This window comes from Bombina bombina, chromosome 1 (genome assembly GCF_027579735.1).
Source record: "Bombina bombina isolate aBomBom1 chromosome 1, aBomBom1.pri, whole genome shotgun sequence".
Classification (NCBI taxonomy): Eukaryota; Metazoa; Chordata; class Amphibia; order Anura; family Bombinatoridae; genus Bombina; species Bombina bombina.
The window spans coordinates 866,179,577-866,201,267 of record NC_069499.1 but is presented as its reverse complement, the minus strand read 5'-3'; positions in this window follow the sequence as shown (position 1 = coordinate 866,201,267).

Genomic DNA, 21,691 nt, shown 5'->3' with positions numbered 1-21,691 from the left:
GCTCTCTGTGATGGCATCAGAATGAGGCTCCCATAGGAGCCTATGGAAGTGCGCTCTGGTGAGCACAATGTTTCCTAGAAATGCGTAAGCGAGCTTGCGTTCGCATTGCGATTTACTTGTAATACTAGCGCTATTTTAAGTTAATGTAATACACAAAATGCAAACAAAGTCTTGTGAGAAAAAAAGTTGCATTTCATTGCCTAATAATAATCTGTGTCTTTCTGATCAGGTAACAAAGAAAGCGAGACAGTTAATGGAACAATTACCTTTTTAATTCTGCAACGGATCTTGTCGACTGGGCAGATGTAACATGATCAGTAACCTTGCATCTAGCCCATTGTCTAAGACAACATGTCTCCATTTAAGAGACTTTTACCTTAAATGGACATGAAACCAAATTTTTTTTTAATTTCATGATTCAGAAAGTACATGCAATTATAAACAACTTTCCAATTTACTTCTATTACCGTTTTTGTTTTGTTCTTTCGGTATCCTTTGTTGAAAAAGACACATAGGTAGGCTCAGGAGCTGCTTATTGGTGGCTGTACATATATGCCTCATGTTATTGGCTCACCCGCTGTTAAACTAGCTCTCAGTAGTTCATTTATGCGTATTTAACAAAGGATACCAAAAGAATGAAGCAAATTAGATAATAGGAGTAAACTGGAATGTTGTTTAAAATTGTATTCTCTCTCTGAATCATGAAAGAAAAGTTATGGGTTTTAATGACCCTTTATTATGTAGTATTGTGTTGCAATCAGCTAATAGACTAAAGGCACGTTAGTCATTTACTATACATGCAGCATAGGATGTTTCCGCAATTAATCATTACTAAATATATGATCTATATTCATGGATTTGTATTGCTTTGCAGCCTATGGACATAGTAATTGAAACAACCCGTAAGTTTGATTATTTCATGTCCTTTGCTGTGGCCTGTTAGGGACAGAATTTAACAAGCAGCCACTGCATAGAATGTTGTCAAAGTTCTGAATTTTGCAAGATAGGCTCTGACCTCTCAGGTAGCAGTAATAAAATACACAATTTTAAGAATTAAAGGAATATGAAATCCAAAATGTTTCTTTCGATATTCAGATACATCAATTTCAAACAACTTTCCAGTTTACATCTATTCTATCTTCTAATTTGCTTCATTCTCTTAATATCCTTTGTTGAAACACATACATCAATAGGCTCAGGAGTAGCGATGCCCTACTGGGAGCTAGCTGCTAATTGGTAGCTGCACATATATGCCTCTTGCCAGTGTCTTCAGCTAGTTCTCAGTAGTGTATTACTGCACATTCAAGAATCAACAATGTATTCCAAGATAATAAATTACATTTGATAACAAAAGTAAATTGGAAAGTTGCTTGAAATCATATGATTTGTGTTCCTTTAAAAGAACATTAAGGACTTCCTTATTTTTGTAAGCATTGTGCTTGCTCTCTACCCACCGGTCCCTAGGAGGCCATAAAGTAAATTCTGTGACTTGTATATGCTGCAAATCAAATAGCTGGTTTAGGCAATTTTCAGCATTTTCAAAACTTAGGTTACAGATTTTGCTTTTTAGCCTCTCTAGGGACTGTGAAACACACACTATTTTTACACAAAAAAATATATTAAATTACAGAGGAATCAGTCAAAATAAGAGATGAAAGTACGTTTTTTTAATTAGTTTGCATTAGCAAATATTTTATGGCGCTTTATCTTTTAAATTTAATGTTCATTTAAAGCTATACAGAAAATTATTAAAAATGTGAAAACCCAAAACAGATTATTTCTTTCTTTCTTTCTTTCTTTCTTTCTTTCTTTCTATCTATCTATCTATCATACATATTTATGTTCAAATAAACACATATGTTAATATATATAAACTATATGACCAATAGTATGTGAACACCACTACTAATTATTGAGTTCAGTTGCTTCAGTTACACCCATTACTAACAGGGGCGTAAAATCCAGCACATTTATAGACAAACATTAGCGGCACAATGGTACAAACATTTGTGGCACAATGGTTTTTACTTAAGAGCTTAATAGCTTTAAACATGGCACTGTCAATTTGTGAAATTTCCACCATACTAGATCCACCACAATCAATTGTAAGTGCTATTATTGTGAAATGGTAGACAATACAAATTTACAGAGCGCTGAAGCACGTAGCACATACAAATCACCTATCATCTAGGGCATCACTCACTACAGAGTTCCAAAACATCTCTGGAAGAAACATCAGCAAACAAACTGTACAATGGGAGCTTCATGAAGGAGCAGCTGTGCACAAACCTCACACCAGCATGCACATAGCCATGTTTTAGCTGGAGTGGTGTAAAGCACGCTGCCACTGCACTCTGAAGCAGTAGAAATGTGTTCCTGGGAGTAATGAATCCCGCTTCACTATCTGGCAATCTGATGGAAGAATCTGGGTGTGGTGGATGCGAGTAGAATGCTACCTACCAGAATGCATAGTGCCTACTGTAAAGTTTGGAGGAGGAGGGATAATGGTCTGTGGCTGTTTTTTTTTTTTTCAGGCTTTAGGTTAGGGCCCCTTAGTTCCAGTGAAGGCTATTCGTAATGTTACAGGGTATGACCTCAATCCCATTGAACACCTTGGGATGAATTGAAACACTGTTTGTGAGCCAGACCTTCTCGTCCAACACCAGTTTCTGACCTCTCAAATGCTCTTTAGGTCAAATGGGCACAAATTTCCACAGACACACTCCAAAATGTTGTGGAAGCCTTCCCAGAATAGCTGTTATAACTGCAAAGTGAAGGCCAATCTTTTTATTAAAGCCAATAATTTTAGAATGGAATATCCTATCTATCTATCTATCTATTTATCTATCTGTCTGTCTGTCCATCTATCAGTCTGTCTATCAAATTTTGACTTCACTATCATTTTAAAGCTGCAGTCAATCAGTGTTGAGTGGGAAGAGATTATTACCTATGCTAAAAATTAATTGTATTCCATTGAATTATTGAATTAAAAACAGCAAAGTCGCAGCACATATTCCTAGTATCTATCTATCTATCTATCTATCTATCTATCTATATATATATATATATATATCCATCATCTATATATCTCTATCTATCTATCTATCTATCTATCTATCATCTATCTATCTATCTATCTATCTATATCTCTGTCCATCATCTATCTATCTCTATCTATCTCACACAGTCTGTCTATGCTGATAATATTTTTCTCTTTCAATTTACACAGTAAAACCAAAATGACACCTGGAATACAAAGGGTTGGAAACAAGAGAAAATAATAAAGAAAAAAAAAGTCTATAGTGAAAACATTAGCCAACCACAGATCTCAGTGGGCTACTTTAGCATATCTAATTATCGCTCGTCGAACTGCATTCAGTTTCAATTTCCATTTTCATTACATAAATTGCCGTATCGTGTTTCTCTTTCAACATAAATTTATGTATTCCTTTTCTCTCTCTTCATGAAATAAGCATTTGCCTGGGCTGAAGAGAGCAGATTGTGAGCTTTCTTGACATTTGACACTCTAAACTGTGGGAAAGAGAACTGCTAATCATTACAATACAGTTAAACCTGTTTCTCCGCCTGCCTCCTCTGAACCCAGGTGTTAATGAAATCAAATGAGATGAAAACCGGCAAATTATTTTCTGCAATCCTACACCACACCAAACTGTTTTGCATAAGAAAACCAGATGTATTATCTCTGTTATGTAATATATAGAAATAAGAATGTTAAAGAAATATTGTGGTTCAAAGGTTAGAAAATGTTTGTAAAGCTATAGCATTTACGGATCTCAAGTAACGGCATATCAAAGTCATTTCTTTGGTGCATCTGCAAGAGGCTGTTTTTTAAAAATATTAGGTTTTTTTTTTGTTTAATTTTTTTAACCCCTTAAGGACCAAGGACGTACAGGGTACATCCTACAAAAACTGTCACTTAATGACCAAGGACGTACTCTGTATGTCCTCAGGGTTTTCAAGCACTGGAAGCGATCGTGATCGCTTCCAGGCGCTTTTAGGGTATTGCAGTGATGCCTCGATACTGAGGAATCCTGCAATACCTTTTCTTAAGCATCTGATGCAGAGAGAGCCACTCTGTGGCCCTCTCTGCATCGGCCAGCAATTGTGCCGATCATTGATGGGTTGAAGCCATTGCAGGGAGGTGGGGGGGTGCCCCATCGCTGGGAACTTCTGGCCAGTGGAGGATCTCATTTGCGGGTGCGCGCGCAGTGACAATAGTGAGGTGGGAGAGGAAAGAGAGCTGTTTGAGAGGGATCAGGGAGGGATCAGGGGGTAGGATGTGTCAGGTGGGAGGCTGATCTCTACACTAAAGTTAAAATAACCCTTCAAGCTCCCTACAAGCTACCTAATTAACCCCTTAACTGCTGGGCATAATACAAGTGTGGTGCGCAGCGGCATTTAGCGGCCTTCTAATTACCAAAAAGCAATGCCAAAGCCATATATGTCTGCTATTTCTGAACAAAGGGGATCCCAGAGAATCATTTACAACCATTTGTGCCATAATTGCACAAGCTGTTTGTAAATAATTTGAGTGAGAAACCTAAAGTTTGTGAAAAAGTGAACGATTTTTTTTATTTAATCGCATTTGGCGGTGAAATGGTGCCATGAAATATACTAAAATGGGCCTAGATCAATACTTTAGGTTGTCTACTACATTACACTAAAGCTAAAATTAACCCTACAAGCTACCTAATTAACCCCCTTCCCTGCTGGGCATAATACAAGTATGGTGCACAGCGAAATTTAGCGGCCTTCTAATTACCAAAAAGTAATGCCAAAGCTATAAATGTCTGAACAAAGGGGATTGCTTAGAAGCATTTACAACCATTTATGCCATAATTGCACAAGCTATTTGTAAATAATTTCAGTGAGAAACCTAAAGTTTGTGAAAAAGTTAGTAAAAAATGTAAAGATTTTTTTTATTTGATCGCATTTGGCGGTGAAATGGTGGTATGAAATATACCAAAATGGGCCTCGATCAATACTTTGGGTTGTCTACTAAAAACAAATATATACATGTAAAGGGTTATTTAGCGATTCCTGACAGATATCAGTGATAAAAAATGTAACTTATGCAAATGTTTTATATATTTAAATAGTGTTGGTGAAATGGGTGGGCAGCAGATAAGGGGTTAATAGGTTTATTTAATAGCCACGATGTGGGTGTTCGACAGATTAGGGGTTAATAGGTTTAATGTAGTGTTTGCGATGTGGGAGGTTGGCGGTTTAAGGGTAAATAGGTAGTTTATGGGTGTTAGTGTACTTTGTAACAGTTTAGTTAAGAGTTTTGTGAAACATTTTTGTTACTACTGCTCTCAGATGGCAGTATGGATCGTGTCGGTATAGGCTGTAATGCAATCATTTTAGCCTCACCGCACAACCCGTAATACCGGTGCTATAGAAATCCCACACAAAAACTTCATTTTTTTTTGAGTGCAGGATTGACATTGCATTACAGGCTAAAATGCTTGCGGTATAGTTACCGACACGACTCCTAATAGTGCGTTCCTGCTTTTATGCTGAAATTTTTTCATTTTTTTAGCGTTAAAAGCCGCAACGCAAAACTCGTAATCTAGGTGATTATTTTATAGTAATTTAACCCCTTAATGACAACAGTACTTTTCCATTTTCTGTCCTTTTGTGACAAAGGCTATTTTTACATTTTTGCGGTGTTTGTGTTTAGCTGTAATTTTCCTCTTACTCATTTACTGTACCCACACATATTATATACCGTTTTTCTCGCCATTAAATGGACTTTCTAAAGATACCATTATTTTCATCATATCTTATAATTTACTATAAAAAATATATAAAATATGAGGAAAAAATGAAAAAAAAAAAAACTTTTTTTTAACTTTTAGCCCCAAAATCTGTTACACATCTGCAACCACCAAAAAACACCCATGCTAAATAGTTTCTAAATTTTGTCCTGAGTTTAGAAATACCCAATGTTTACATGTTCTTTACTTTTTTTGCAAGTTATAGAGCCATAAATACAAGTAACACTTTGCTATTTCCAAACGACTTTTTTTTAAAATTACTGCTAGTTACATTGGGACACTGATATCTTTCAGGAATCTCTGAATATCCCTTGACATGTATATATTTTTTTTAGAAGACATCCCAAAGTATTGATCTAGGCCCATTTTGGTATATTTCATGCCACCATTTCACCGCCAAATGCGATCAAATACAAAAAATCGTTCACTTTTTCACAAATTTTTTCACAAACTTTCGGTTTCTCACTGAAATTGTTTACAAACAGCTTGTGCAATTATGGCAAAAATGGTTGTAAATGCTTCTCTGGCATCCCCTTTGTTCAGAAATAGCAGACATATATGGCTTTGGCGTTGCTTTTTGGTAATTAGAAGGCCGCTAAATGCCACTGCACACATACTTGTATTATGCCCAGCAGTGAAGGGGTTAATTAGGGAGCATGTAGGGAGCTTTTTGGGGTAATTTTAGCTTTAGTGTAGTGTAGTAAACAACCCAAAGTATTGATCAAGGCACATTTTGGTATATTTCATGCCACCATTTCACCGCCAAATACGTTCAAATAATTTTTTTTTTACATTTTTCTAAATTTTTGGTTTCTTACTGAAATTATTTACAAACAGCTTGTGCAATTATGGCACAAATGGTTGTAAATGCTTCTCTGGGATCCCCTTTGTTCAGAAATAGCAGACATATATGGCTTTGGCGTTGCTTTTTGGTAATTAGAAGGCCACTAAATTCTGCTGCGCATCACACTTGTATTATGGCTAGCAGTAAAGGGGTTAATTAGGTAGCTTGTAGGGAGCTTGCAGGGTTAATTTTAGCTTTAGTGTAGAGATCAGCCTCCCACCTGAAACATCAGACCCCCTGATCCCTCCCAAACAGCTATATTCCCTCCCCCACCCCACAATTGTTCCCGCCATCTTAAGTACTGGCAGAAAGTCTGCCAGTACTAAGATAAAAAGGTATATATTGTTTTTTTTTATAGCATATTTACATATGCTGCTGTATAGAATCCCCCCTTAGCCCCCAAACTCACAGATCCCCCCACTCACAGATCCCCCATCAAACAGTTCTCTAACCCTCCCCCTCTAACTTAATGGGCACCATCTTGGGTACTGGCAGCAGTTTCTTAAAAAAAATATGCTTTTATTGTTTTTTGGACTTTTTTCCCATTTTCTGTAGTGTAGCTTCCCCCCCCCCAGAACCCTTCGATCATTTATTGAATTAAAATCCCCCCTTTTCTCCCAATTTTGAAATACATGTTTTCTGTAGTGTAGCAGTTCCCACCCGCTCCCGCCCCGTGCACGCGCCCGCCCGGCGCCCACGTGCATATATACAGTAAAACATAAATACATATGTACATTCACATATACAAATATATATGCATACATACACATATTTAGACATGTATATGTATGTATATATGCATTATAAGACCTTTGCAGTCAAACACCTTATGATATGCCATATACCTTTGAACCCTTATAACTTTTAAAAAAAAAATATTTATGTGCCTAATATTTATCAGATAGTGTTTAGATGAGTGTAACTTTAAATGTATTTATGTTGTGTTTAGTGCAACTTTTTCTAATGTGCTACACTCTACACAAGTGTAAAATGTGATTGCACTCTAACAATCGCTTTTACTTTCAACTTGTAATACAAGCACTATTTCTAACAACACCTAATAACGCTAACGTTCAAACGTTAGCACTCCACATATGTTTAAACCCTTTATTTTTTAAAGGGACATAAAACAGGTTGATATATTTGCTTATCCTAATAAGGGCTAATTAATTAAAAATAGTTTGCATTGGGGGAGGAGCAGTGCAGCATACCTGCACGGCGGCGTAGTGAGAGGACGCCGATTCATCATCTCCCCACTCATAGCCACTTACCCTGGAGACATAGAAGGGGGTTTAGAAGTGTGTGGCGCTTGGCGTGGCACGGCCCACTGGAGTTTGGAGCCCTCCCAAGCCATATGGGGCTTGCGTGTCTATCGCAGTATTTTTAACTTTCTTTCGGGGATTCCCCGCATACCGCCCACAGAGTGCAAAATGCTGATTGATAGCTGCTGGCACCAAGAAGTAAAACTTCTTCCATCAAGACACTGTTCCGGTGCTGACATCTTGCTCGCACATCTCAGTCCTGCCTGTGGTTGGCAATACAAAGGGAGATATCAGCTCAAAATTGTGCAGGACAGACCACATCATCAGAAACAGCTACACAGTAGCGGTACAGGAAACACCTGTTTGATATTTTTTGACTGAGTAAGTTTGCATATTCTCTTGAAATCAGTCTTGGAGATTCATAGATCATCACTGTTGTACCTTGGGGTCGTTACAGAGCCAGTCGGTTTTCTTTATCTCTCAAAGGGATTCAAGCCCCTTGGGGTCTACAGGAATTCACTTATCCGCATTTGGTGGGCGGACAGGAGTCCGGTAAAAGCAAGTACATTTTCTATCATGGTGGTTTCAATATAAGGCTAAAAATCTGTTAGCCCTATATGTGGGGTAATACTATTGCTGATTTGTATGTTATTACTAGTGTTGTTTTTCCCTGCAGCAAAGGTGCAATCTAGCTATTTGCTAGTTCAATGAAAATACTCCAGGGAAATTTCAAGCACAGCTAAGATTACCCTAAAGGGTGTTACCTTTCATAAAAGAAGTGACTTTGGTACTTTTGGGATGGTATTTTATGCTTTAGCTTGGGACATCAATGCATGTTTGCTGACTTCTTAAACCCCCCAAAAAACAACTTTTTTTTTTTCTTTTTCTATTTTGAACTTTGGGTCAAACAATAATTTAAAGAAAAGGGAAGAAATAGCTCTAAATTATATATGGAAAGTATAATATATGTGGCCGTCTACTACCAATATTGATATTTTCTGACTTTAACAACCAAGTCGATAGTTATGTATCAGAGAGCCTTTTGAGATAGTATAAGGCATATATGAATATCCCATATATAGGCCTAACTCATTTGGGATTAACCTTCAACCGGATTTCCTGATTTCTTTGGTTCATTGCTGAAGAGGCTTAAAAATGTGTTCCTTATCTTCTAGGGGCGCTACTGTTGAGATACAGATAAAATTGTTTGCATTATTTTTATTTATAGCAATTCTCTTAGTAGCTACCCATTGGCCTCATATAATATTCTTAGGAAATTTTGAGCCTAGGCAGGCCTCTTCAGAGGGAATCCTCTTATATTAAGGAAGCTAATCTGATAACTTTTGATCGGCATAATAAGATTCAGCCTGGGGTGTTTCAGTGTATTTGCCGAGTATATAAACATAAATACATATATAATCATTGTTGATATTTATTGCTTCAGTCATCAGGATGATGTTTATACCTTAAAGAGTCATTTTAAGAGAAGGTAGGGCATATTTAAGTACTTATTACACAGGCCTAAGCCACTGGTGATCAACCTTCTGATGTTTCCTATTTATAGCTGAAGAGGACTGCACTATTGTTTTTCACTTCATATATTTTCACAATAAGAAAAGAAGGAAGAGGTAGAGTCACAGAATAGCACTTGCGTGGGTTTTCTATGTTGGTGTATTTGTATATATATATATATATATATATATATATATATATATATATATATATATATATTTATATATTTATTTAGATGTTTCTAAAAAAAAAATTTTTTATTGCACTTATATGGTAAGGTCGCTCCTTTTCAGCGACTTACTCAGCTTAAGTTTTCACGTGAGGTGGTTTGATTGTTCACAAATCAATTTTTTACTTTATTTTATGGAAAATTTTGTTACACAGGTTAAAACCTCATCACCAAGAATGCCTGTTAAAGTTAAAGATAAAAAAGCTAAACTGCCCAATTCTAGCTTAGATACTACGGGTGATACGATGGCTGATAATGTTAACACTCAGACTCTGATGGTTCAATTATCAGAATTATTCTCTCTCCCCAATTTGACATCATATAGAAAGAGCTGGGCACAATCTCTTCAGAAATTACTGTTCTCTCGGCAGAAGTTAGGCAGTTTTCTAATAGAATGCTAGAGGCTGAGAGCAGAATTTCTGAATTAGAAGATCAGGTCAGTGCCCAAGGAAATATCATTGCTAAACAAGGTACCAAAATGAATAATCTTCAATTGCTTCTTGACGATCTTGAAGACCGTTCAAGACGCAATAACATTACAATTGTCGGTCTCCCCGAATCTGCTGAGTTCGATGATTTGCTAAAATTTACGTCATGTGTGTTGCCTCAGGTTCTTGGTTTCCAACAGTCGGCGTTGCCAATTACCATTGAGAGAGCTCATATAATTGGCCCTAAGAAATCTCACTCTGAAGGCCCAGGTAGGAACAGAATGTGTATTTTCACAGTATTAAATTTCCAGGATAAAATTGAGATAATCAAACTGTTTAAAAAAGGGATTCACTTATATTTGGAAATAGTAAAATTCTGTTATTCCAGGATTTCTGAACCGAAACAACCCGGGTAGGAACAGAATGTGTATTTTCACAGTATTAAATTTCCAGGATAAAATTGAGATAATCAAACTGTTTAAAAAAGGGATTCACTTATATTTGGAAATAGTAAAATTCTGTTATTCCAGGATTTCTCAACCGAAACCTCTTTGAAGAGAAAGACAATGGCACCCTACTGTACCCAACTTATTAATAAAGGAATAAGTGCTAGGGTGGTTTATCCAGCTAAAATTATAGTTGAGCACAGTGGGTCTTGGCTGGTCTTCTCAGAGGCTGAAGAGGTAAAATAATTCCTGGAAGATAAGTGAGATACTTAGCCTATTTGTTGATTATTTCCCTTATCAGAAAGCAAACAGAATGTTTTTCATAATTGATGTATACTGTCCCCTATAGGGTATTAAATTGGATATTATTAGAGCTTCATGTATCACTTCTATGTTGAAATATGTTAAGAATTTTTTTCCCTCTTTAATGAGATAGGGGTGTCTCCCCCACCCCCGTTTTTTTTTCTTTTTTCTTTTCTTCTCCCCCAGGGTCTGTGGGTCGATTAGATAGAATTTTAAAATCCATATACTAAAAACTTATCTTGGAACGTAGGAGGGATTTCTTATCCTATGAAGCGTAAAATGATTATAAAATTATTGGCTAACACTAAACCAGACATTTCATTTCTGCAGGAGACTTATCTTAAAGAACAGGAAGCCATTAAACTTAAGACAAAATGGGTAGGCAAGGTAATCGCCTCCTCAGCTAGAAGGAGGAAATGTGGTGTAGCTATATTGATTAATAAATCTCTTGATTATAAGATCTTACAGGTGGAGAAGGATTCTACTTTGAGGCTTATTATATTACATATTCTTATAAATAATACTAAATTCATTCTCTGTAATATTTACGGGCCAAATAAATTGAGTGACGAGTTCTAGGAGAATATTGAGGTTAAACTTTTTCCTTGCAAAACAAGAGCACAGGAGCGCAACCTCGACTCAAGGTAGTAGTTGAATAATTTATTAGAGCACACACCACTCTATGCACTTACAGGAAAAAAGGTAAAAGAATGCCTTAATATATATATATATATATATATATATATATATATATATATATATATATAGTCACGGCTTAAAACAACTGCAGTCACCGTCCGCTTCTAGGCTTTAGTTTTTAGTACATCTCAAGGAATGTACAGAAAACGGTATTGTTTATTCCAGTCCCTGCAAGAGAACTTTCCTCCAACAAACAATAGATGCGTAAACCAGTCGAATCCTACGTGTTTCGTCTGTCCTATGCAGATGGATGAAGATAGAAGATGCTGTCTGGATGAAGACTTCTGCCCGTCTGGAGGACCACTTGGCCCGACTTGGATGAAGACTTCTCCCGGCTTCGTTGAGGACTTCTGCCCGGTTGGATGAAGACTTCTGCCGCTTCCTTGAGGATGGATGTCGGATCTTCAGAACTGTAAGTCGATCTTCAGGGGGTTGGTGTTAGGTTTTTTTTAAGGGTGTATTGGGTGGGTTTTATTTTTAGCTTAGGGACTTTGGGCCGCAAAAGAGCTAAATGCCCTTTTAAGGGCAATGTCCATCCAAATGCCCTTTTCAGGGCAATGGGGAGCTTAGTTTTTTTAGATAGTATTTTATTTGGGGGGTTGGTTGTGTGGCTGGTGGGTTTTACTTTTGGGGGGTTGTTTGTATTTTTTTTAAAGGCCCTTTTAAGGGCTATTGGTAGTTTAGTTTAGTTTAGGCTAGGTTTTTTTTTATTTTGGGGGGCTTTTTTTATTTTGATAGGGCTATTAGATTAGGTGTAATTAGTTTAAATATCTTGTAATTTGTTTATTATTTTCTGTAATTTAGTGTTTTTTTTGTACTTTAGCTAATTTAATTTAATTTAGGTAAATGTATTTAATTTAGTTAATTTATTTAATTATAGTGTAGTGTTAGGTGTTATTGTAACTTAGGTTAGGTTTTATTTTACTGGTACTTTTGTATTTATTTTAGCTAGGTAGTTATTAAATAGTTAATAACTATTTAATAACTATTCTACCTAGTTAAAATAAATACAAACTTGTCTGTAAAATAAAAATAAACCCTAAGATAGCTACAATGTAACTATTAGTTATATTGTAGCTATCTTATGGTTTATTTTATAGGTAAGTATTTAGTTTTAAAAAGGAATTATTTAGGTAATGAGAGGAATTTTTAGTTAGATTTATTTTAATTATATTTAAGTTAGGGGGTGTTAGGGTTAGATTTAGGTTTAGGGGTTAATACATTTAGTATAGTGGCGGCGACGTTGGGGGCAGCAGATTAGGGGTTAATAAATGTAGGTAGGTGGCGGCGATGTTAGGGACAGCAGATTAGGGGTTAATAATTAACTAATGTTTGCGAGGCCGGAGTGTGGCGGTTTAGGGGATAATATGTTTATTATAGTGGCAGCGACATTGGGGGCAGCAGATTAGGGGTTAATAAATGTCGGTAGGTTGTGGTGACATTGGGGGTGGAAGATTAGGGGTTAATAAATATAATGTAGGTGTCAGCGATGTTGGGGGCAGCAGATTAGGGGTTCATAAATATAATGTAGGTGGCGGCGGTGTCCAGAGTGGCAGATTAGGGATTAAAAATTTTATTTAAGTGTTTGCGATGCGGGGGGGGGGGGGCTCAGTTTAGGGGTTAATAGGTAGTTTATGGGTGTTAGTGTACTTTTTAGCACTTTAGTTATACTATTGTTTTAGTATAGTTATACTATTTATTGTACCATAAAACTCACTCACTTTTTGGCCTCCCAGGACAGACTCGTAATACCGGCGCTATGGAAGTCCCATTGAAAAAAAGACTTTCGAAGTTTACGTAAATCGTTTTGCGGTAAGGCCAAAGAAGTGTGCGGTGACCCTAAACCTTCAAGACTCGTAATAGCAGCGGGCGTAAAAAAGCAGCGTTAGGACCTCTTAACGCACAACTCGTAATCTAGCCGTTAGCTTTTATTTCCAGGATAGGTTTAAACCTAAAGCTCCCATGTTTTTTTATCCTCAACATATATATAATAATCCTAGGTTCGTATTATGGATAAAACAAAAATTGAAGGACTATTGTATGGACAATATTTCATAGCTTCACAAAATAGAAATCTTTTGGGAGGCGTCAAAATCAGTTTTACGTGGGTATATTAAGGCTTATCTTGATGTTTGAAATAAGAAAAAATGGGCCTTTGATATACAATTAACTAATCAAGTCAAAAATGCTTTTAAAGAGGGGGGCGTGTCCGTGCAGCGATCATGGAATGGTCGCATTTTGTTAGCACTCCAGCCGAGGTTACGAAAAACTGCCGACAACGGAACAATATTACAGCAAATACACCACAGTAACAATATATACCTTTGTGCTGTACAGAGGCGCATTGTATGTCAGAATATCAGCTGTGCTTTTGACGCAGGAGGACAAGATCGGGCAATTGAGGCCTGGAGCGGCGGCTCATATCAGGCAGAGCTACCCCCCTCGGTGAGCCGAGGTTCCCCGCCCTAATTTGGACGTTAAAAATTCAAACATAATCCCTGCATTACTTCTCTGGTTGGAACAGCAGCGGACTGCTACTCAAACAAAAGAAAATCTAGCCGACAGGGAACGCCACAAGCCTATTAAGATGGCCGCCGACAGAGAAGCAGGCCTTCTGAATAGCTTAGACTACTGCATGGCAAGACTCGAAGGTATTTTTCAGAGCTTGATTGATAGAGCTCCCTGGGATCGTCTGATAGAAATCTATGATAAACACAGTGAGCGTAATACCTCTATCGGCACCATGGAAGCTGCACCCCTGCAGGATGATGTTAAAATCAGATATGTCCCAACGAAGCCTTTTCACCTGCAGAGGCAACCACCACCTAACAAGCAGTCATACCATAAGGCGTCTTCTGAGAGGGAGCACTATGCTACTTACACTAACTATATTGATCGGGTTGCCAGAAATCTCCCCGATGCTATAACGGATCTGCATACAACTGCAGCAGAGCTGAAGACACCAGTCAGCAGAGCTTCTGAGAAAATAATTTTTGATGGGAAATCGCTGGGCTCCGTGCCACAGCGGGAGTCCGGGGGGTGCTTCGGGTTAGTTTGGATCCCCAAGATTGATTGCACATCACCTGCTCCCATCAAATCAAATAGTTCTTATATAGACTTTTCTGAGAAGCTAATCAACACATCGGACTCTGCTGAAAAGATTACTGAAAATATGATCCTAACAGATGGCAACATGAAGGCCCCAATATCGACCACATGGTTTCATAATAACCATACTAGTTTGAATCTGGATGTGGGGACATTGCGCTTTCTAAATACCAATCCTAGGTGTTGGAAATTACCTGCTGGTTCTTCCTTAATATATACTGTCCACTAGGACCTCAAGTTGAACATTGGACATACAGTTGTTTGGTTCTATATTTGGTTAAGTTTACTTGCATTTTTTACATATTTTTTCAGCCTTGATAACATATTTAGAAGCCCTTGTACAATTTATGCTTGAGTGTTTGCAATGTGTCATATAACTCTCTTTTGAAAGACAGTTTTTAATTAATATTGATTTGATAGATACCTCACATGCTTTTATACTAGTTGCACCCATGCTCTGTGGCTGGCGGCCGAAGCCGTAGTCTGGGAAGAAAGTTTATATCTACATTGTCAGGTATTACTTATAACAAAATATACACACATAAAGAGCTATAATTAAATTTAAATTCTTGAGGAATGCAGAGTTGTATGTGTACTGAATATAACACTCTCATAGCAATATGGAGAGCCTTTTGCATCTTTAAGAAACCACATATTTAATGCCAAGAAAACAGGCACGTAATGTTAATGTGAAGGTATAGCTATCCTTTTAGAATGGAACTTTGGGGAGTTTCTAGTCACATGGTCCTTATCGCTTATGATTTACTTACTACCCAAAATAGGACCATGTGGATAAAACTAAATCATCAGCTTTATAGTGGTGTGCCGGCTTGATATACAAGAATTGTGTCTAGCACTCCCAAATTTTCTCATAGAGTAACTATATGTTTATAACCAATTACCAATATATCTTAACTATACACAGTACATCGGCTTATCGACCTGTTAGTTATTGTTGTTGCTGTTCTACTGTTGTTCTATATTCAATTTAAATTAAATAGTCTTGGGATACCCTTTATTTGAATAACCAAATTAGGCATTTGCATCAAATAGTTGTTATATACAATGATTGTCTTAGTACTAGGATTTAATAGGATGCAATTTTGTTGTTTTTCCTTTTTTGTTTTGTGTGTGCCAAAGCTTTTCTTTACTTTTCAATAACGATATGCATAAACCCCTGGACTTAGCTAAGAAAACACTACTTGGTCCAAGAGTGACCTACTACTTTGTTAAAAGGGGAAAAGAAAAAGAGGACTATAACCAACTGTAAACGCATTTGATCTAGTATGATATGTACATTTGAAGATTTGTATTGTATATCTCATCCATTTTATAATGTATATTTTTTGTCCTCAATAAAAATTAGAAAGAAAAAAAAATGCTTTAAAAAAATATCATAGTGCCCATTCAATTCTTAATTGGAATAAATACATTGATATGAGGAAGGAAATAGATGTATTCCTATTGCAACAACATCAAGAAGAAGAGACTAAAATGAACTTTTATTTTAGGAGCTTTCATGGTAGTTCAGCCAAAAATCTTGCCAGATTGGTCAAAGTTAGGAAAAAGAAGTATTTTATACCTGTCATACAGACTGGTGTTAATCGTTATACGGATACGGAAGTGATATGTGGAGTCTTCTTTAAATATTATCAACAATTATATTCTGAACCAAGAGTAGTTTTGGTCTCAGATTATCCTATCTAGGATACAGCAAGAGGAGCTAGAATTTCTCAATGCCCCTATCACAGTAGAAGAAATCAGCAAAGCAATAGATCTATCTAAACTTAATAAAGCAGCTGGCCCTGATGGGTTTCCAGTCAAATTTTATAATAGCTTGGCTGAAGAAGTAATTCCAGTGCTACAAAAACTGTATAATATCTATTATATATCTGACAATTCAATATCTACAAAGTTTTATGCTGCTAACATTTCTTTAATTTTAAAAAAAGGTAAGAATCCTGAAGATCCGGCTTCTTATAGGCCCATTCTGGTACTCAATGCTGAATATAAAATGCTAGCCTCTATTATAGCTCGGAGATTAGTTTATTGGCTAGATAAACTCATCCATCCTGATCAGGCTGGGTTTATGACAGCACGGATCTCTTCCAAAAATATTCAGAAATTAATTACTCTGGTTGATTATATTTGGAATTCTGACCAATTTAAAGATAGGAGTGATCTTAAAGATATAGCTGTTCTTACCTTAGATGCTGTCAAAGCTTTTTACAACGCTTGCAAAATTTGGCTTTTTGAATAATTTTGTTCAGTTTATAAAAAAAATCTATCGGAATCCAGTTTCATTCCTTCTTGTTAACCGTACCTAGTCTCCTAAAATAATTCTACAGAGGGGAACAAGACAGGGTTGCCCCCTTTCACCTCTCCTGTTTAATATATCTCTTGAGTCCCTGGCAGCAATGTTGAGAGAGGTTTTGCCAGGGATCCCAGTCGGTATTCAAAGTCTTGTCAGGGTGCCAGGAATCAGACTGTGAGACGAGAGGTGTAAAAATAATCACACCTTTATTAATAGCAAAAAATAATAAAAAGTCCACAAGTCAAATAACAAGCAAGGAGTCAAAACCAGAGCTGGTAGTCAGACGAGCCAAGTCAGGAGCCAAAGTGAATAGTCAGACGAGCCGGAATCAGGAACAAGGAAGTCAGGAACAAGCCAGGGATCAGGAACCAGGAAGGACGTCAGGAAGGACGTCAGACAGCCAGGTAATACACAGGAACTCTCACAAACAGGTCTGAGACAATGCAAAGGCAAAGCATACTGAACAGAGGCCCTTTAAATAATGTGATGACATCACAATTCTGAGACTGCATCCTGTCTCACATGGATGATGCACACCAGTCTGACTATAAAAGGAAGTGCAGGAAATGAGCAGCATCCCCCACAATGCACCATAGTCAGGAAGAGAGGTGAGTAAAATGGCTGCCAGCAGCACATGGCAAACACAACAGGGAAAAAACCCTGACAAGTCTAAAAATATTACTTTACGCAGATGATATTTTAATATTTTTGAATAATACTTTTGATACAATTGCTAAGGTAATATACATGCTAAATGAATTTAGCTCCTTTGCAGGTTATAAAATTAATATGGAGAAGAGCGAACTTATGTGGCTTGGAAAACAAGACACAGAACAACCCAATACTTTGTTTTGCATAGTCAATGTCATCAAATATTTTGGCCTAGAAATCCATAAAAAAACCCTAAACATTGGTATCAGGCAAACTTTGGATCTCTCTTTCAAAAGATCAAAGAAGATCTTGATCTATGGGCTGCCTTCCCTTTATCCATCACAGCTTCTATTAATCTAATCAAAACTATAATCTTTCCTCGGATCCTATATCCTTTGCAAAATCTGCCACTTATCATTTTAAATAAAGATTTGAGTAAGCTGGCCTCATGGTTTTCCAAATTCATTTGGAAATCCAAAAAATTGCGTATTTCTCTTAATAGATCGTCACAAAAATATTCTGACACTGGTTTAGCTCTCTCCAATATTAGACTTTATAATTGGGCCATGCTGCTTAAACTAGCTATTGACTGGATAGCCCAAACTAATTTGGTCACTTCCTTTGATATAGAATCACATCTGGTCACTCCATGGTCTTTGAAGGCCCTTCTACATTGTCCTTTGCATACTCTTCCCTTGAAAGTTTCTACCTTTCAGTCATTTAGAAATATAATCCTGGTGTGGCAAAAGTTTTGCCATCTCTTAAGAATTGATTTTTCTTTTTCTGAATTTTTGCCCATTAGGGGTAATCCTCTCTTCTTACCTGGAATAGACCAAAAAATATTCCAAGAATGGCAGCATAAAGGTCTTAAAGATATTTATCAATTCTTGAATAGTGAATATCAGGTGCTTCCTTGGGAGACTACTCTTCAACAATTTTCTCTGCCGAGGGTGAACCAGTTTGCGTATTTTCAAATACGCCACTTTATTTGTTCTCAAAAATGGTACTCGGCTATTAGGTCTGAATGGTCCGAGGGAAGATCTGCATCCAAAAATATATAGCTGAGGATGCTTTAATTTCTTTAATTTATGACATCATACTTACTAAACAAAGTATACTAGCGGTTGATAAAGTAGTTAACTTTTGGCTATCCTTTATTCCTACAATTGATCGAGAGAAGATATCTAATAGTCTCTCCATCGTGGCTAGATACCCCATCTCGGTTAATCGGAAGGAATCTCACATGAAATTATTAAATAATTGCTATTTATCCCCATCTAAATTGTCAAAATTTTACCCTAACAAAGTGTTCACGTGTGCCCGTTGTTCCTATGCCAGAGTGGACCTTCCACACATGCTATGGTTTTGTCCTAAAATTTGTCAACTACAGCAGAAAATTCAATACTGGTTTAATAGAGTCTATGAAAGGGCTTTCTCCTTTTCTCTGGAAGATAGTTTTTCTGGCTGCCAACTACAGGGCTTGCCCAAAAACACAAATTTTAAATACTATTATGCTGATTGTGAGATATAACATCTTCAAAAACTGGATTGCTAAGCGTCCACCTAGTTTGGCCCAAATCTTTAGGGATATTCAAGCCCATATTATATATGAATCTTTTCATCTCCATCAGGTATCGGAGAAAAGAATTAAAAAGCTTTTGATAGGATGGGCACCTATTATTGAGACATATCCCATTCCACTACAAGGGCAGATTCTGTCTCCATTTGTGTCTTCCATGAGCTTTGCTGAAATGGTTTTGCTTCAGGTATTTCCACACACCTGGATCAGAAACTTCAGGGAAATTGAATAAAATTTGAGGTAAGAATCTTTTGTAGGGCCTAGGTTACTGATTGTCATGGATCATGGGAGGACCCTCTTATTCTCCCCCCCTCCACTTTTTTTTTCCTCTCTTTTCATTTCTCTTCTTTTTTTTGGTGTTATTATTTTTATCCCTATAGGATAAAAAAAAGATATATCCAAAATGTCTCAGTTTTTATAGTCATGTAACTCATCCAGGGGTTTGTTAGGATGGATACATGTATAATTGTTTTTCTTTTCCTTCTTTGTGGTTCTTTCTTTTTGGATAAGGTATTATCTATCCGATTTATATATGTATTTGTATTTACTGATACTATAAAGGTTTAAATACATGCCCGTCCTGCGTGACGTCAATTGCTTAGATTTACGTATTCTGTTTTATTTTTTGGCTATGTACAATAAATATATTTAAAAAAAATTGTTTAAAAATTACTAGCAAGTATTTTAAAATAATTTTCAAAAATAAGCAAAATGACTTACATAGCTATGCTGCCTTGAGCAGTCAACTCCACCCCCCCTTATCAGTGTTTAGACACAAACATTGTATTTCAACTGAGTCCACAGCTTCTAGGCATGCTCCAGCAGATAATCCCTATGCACTTTTGCATTCTACCAAAATAACAATAGATATAGATACAGCCATAGAAGGAAATGTGTGGGGGGAGTTAGAGCTTTTACAATTCAGAAACTAAAACGAAAGGGTTAATGGCGAGACACTGCAGTATACATTTGCAGGTAAAGTAATTAAAGTGCATATTATATTTTGTCTCTACCCCAACTTGTTGTATGTCCCTTTAATAATGCTAAAAATTCTACAGCATAACAGTTAAAGACAAACCCAGATCAAGTCTGCACCTGCTATTACAGCAATGCAGGTGTTATCTATTAAATGGGTGTTTTTGCATATATAAGGAAGTATTAACATATTATAGTTTGCCTAAAAAACAAAAATTGCTTTAAATAAAATGACTTTGTTTTCAGATATGTAGATGTATGTGCATCTACACCAGTAGAGCAATATTTTTTCACATTGAATCCATGAGAACAGATTGGCATTTCAATACTTATTTTTTTTAAATAGCTTTAAATTGATCTTTTTTCATAAAAAAAAATGTATTATTAACATGTTTTATTGTTCTGTAGAGGAGTTTAATCATCCTTTATGGTTCTGTTTTCATGGGTACACAAGAGCTGGTACATGATCTAAATAACGTATAAAGAGTAAAGAAATTCAATACTTTTCCTGACAGTTAATTAAGAATATAGTTGACCCTGAAGAATTTTTCATGATCATTGGTGACAAGGGAGGAATTGCCAGATACTGTGCCCCAATATATTTCTTGCCTGCTCCCCTCTGCACAAGAGAGTAATGTCCCCATCTAGTCACCTTATTTACAGCTATGCAGCACAAACTGGCATTTGACAGAAAGGCAGTGAAAGGACCAGCGTGGTACTGCAGCAATCTAAGGGTTAAGGCTGTAGGGAGTGAGATAGGAGAAGAGGGCTGGGTAGAGAAGCTAGTGCAACATTGTTGCAAGTGTAGGGAGGAGCCCCTGTCTTACCTTAAAGGGACACTGAACCCCATTTTTTTTCTTTTTTGGTTCAGATAGAGCATGAAATTTTAAGCAACTTTCCAATTTACTCATATTATCAAATTTTCTTTATTATCTTGGTATCTTTATTTGAAATGCAAGAATGTAAGTTTAGATGCCGGCCCATTTTTGGTGAACAACCTGGGTTGTCCTTGCTGATTGGTGGATAAATTCATCCACCCATAAAAAAGTACTGTCCAGAGGCTGAACCAAAAAAAAGCTTAGATGCCTTCTTTTTTAAATAAAGATAGCAAGAGAACGAAGAAAAATTGATAATAGGAGTAAATTAGAAAGTTGCTTAAAATTGCCTGCTCTATCTGAAAGATATTCCTAGGCCTCATCTTTTCCAGCCAACATGCAGTGTTCCAGAAGATCAGTTTTGCCTCCAGTATGGTTCCAGGAGCTGCAGTTTACATCACCTTCAAGGAAGCAGGATAAAAAGGCAGATAAGTCAACTTGAGGATGAGATTCCACCCACACAGCACACTCCTATACAGTCAGTGCAGGCATTGCATAGTGCTGCTGCAGTAACTGTGGCTGATATACATCCCCCTCCTGTTGCTAATGCAGTGCTGTTATATTATGTCCCTGAATCTCCAGTTCAGTGTGCAGCTGCTGCTTCTCCATTACAGGCCCATATTCGTTCTATTAATACCCCCATTATACAAAAAAACATTGGTGGT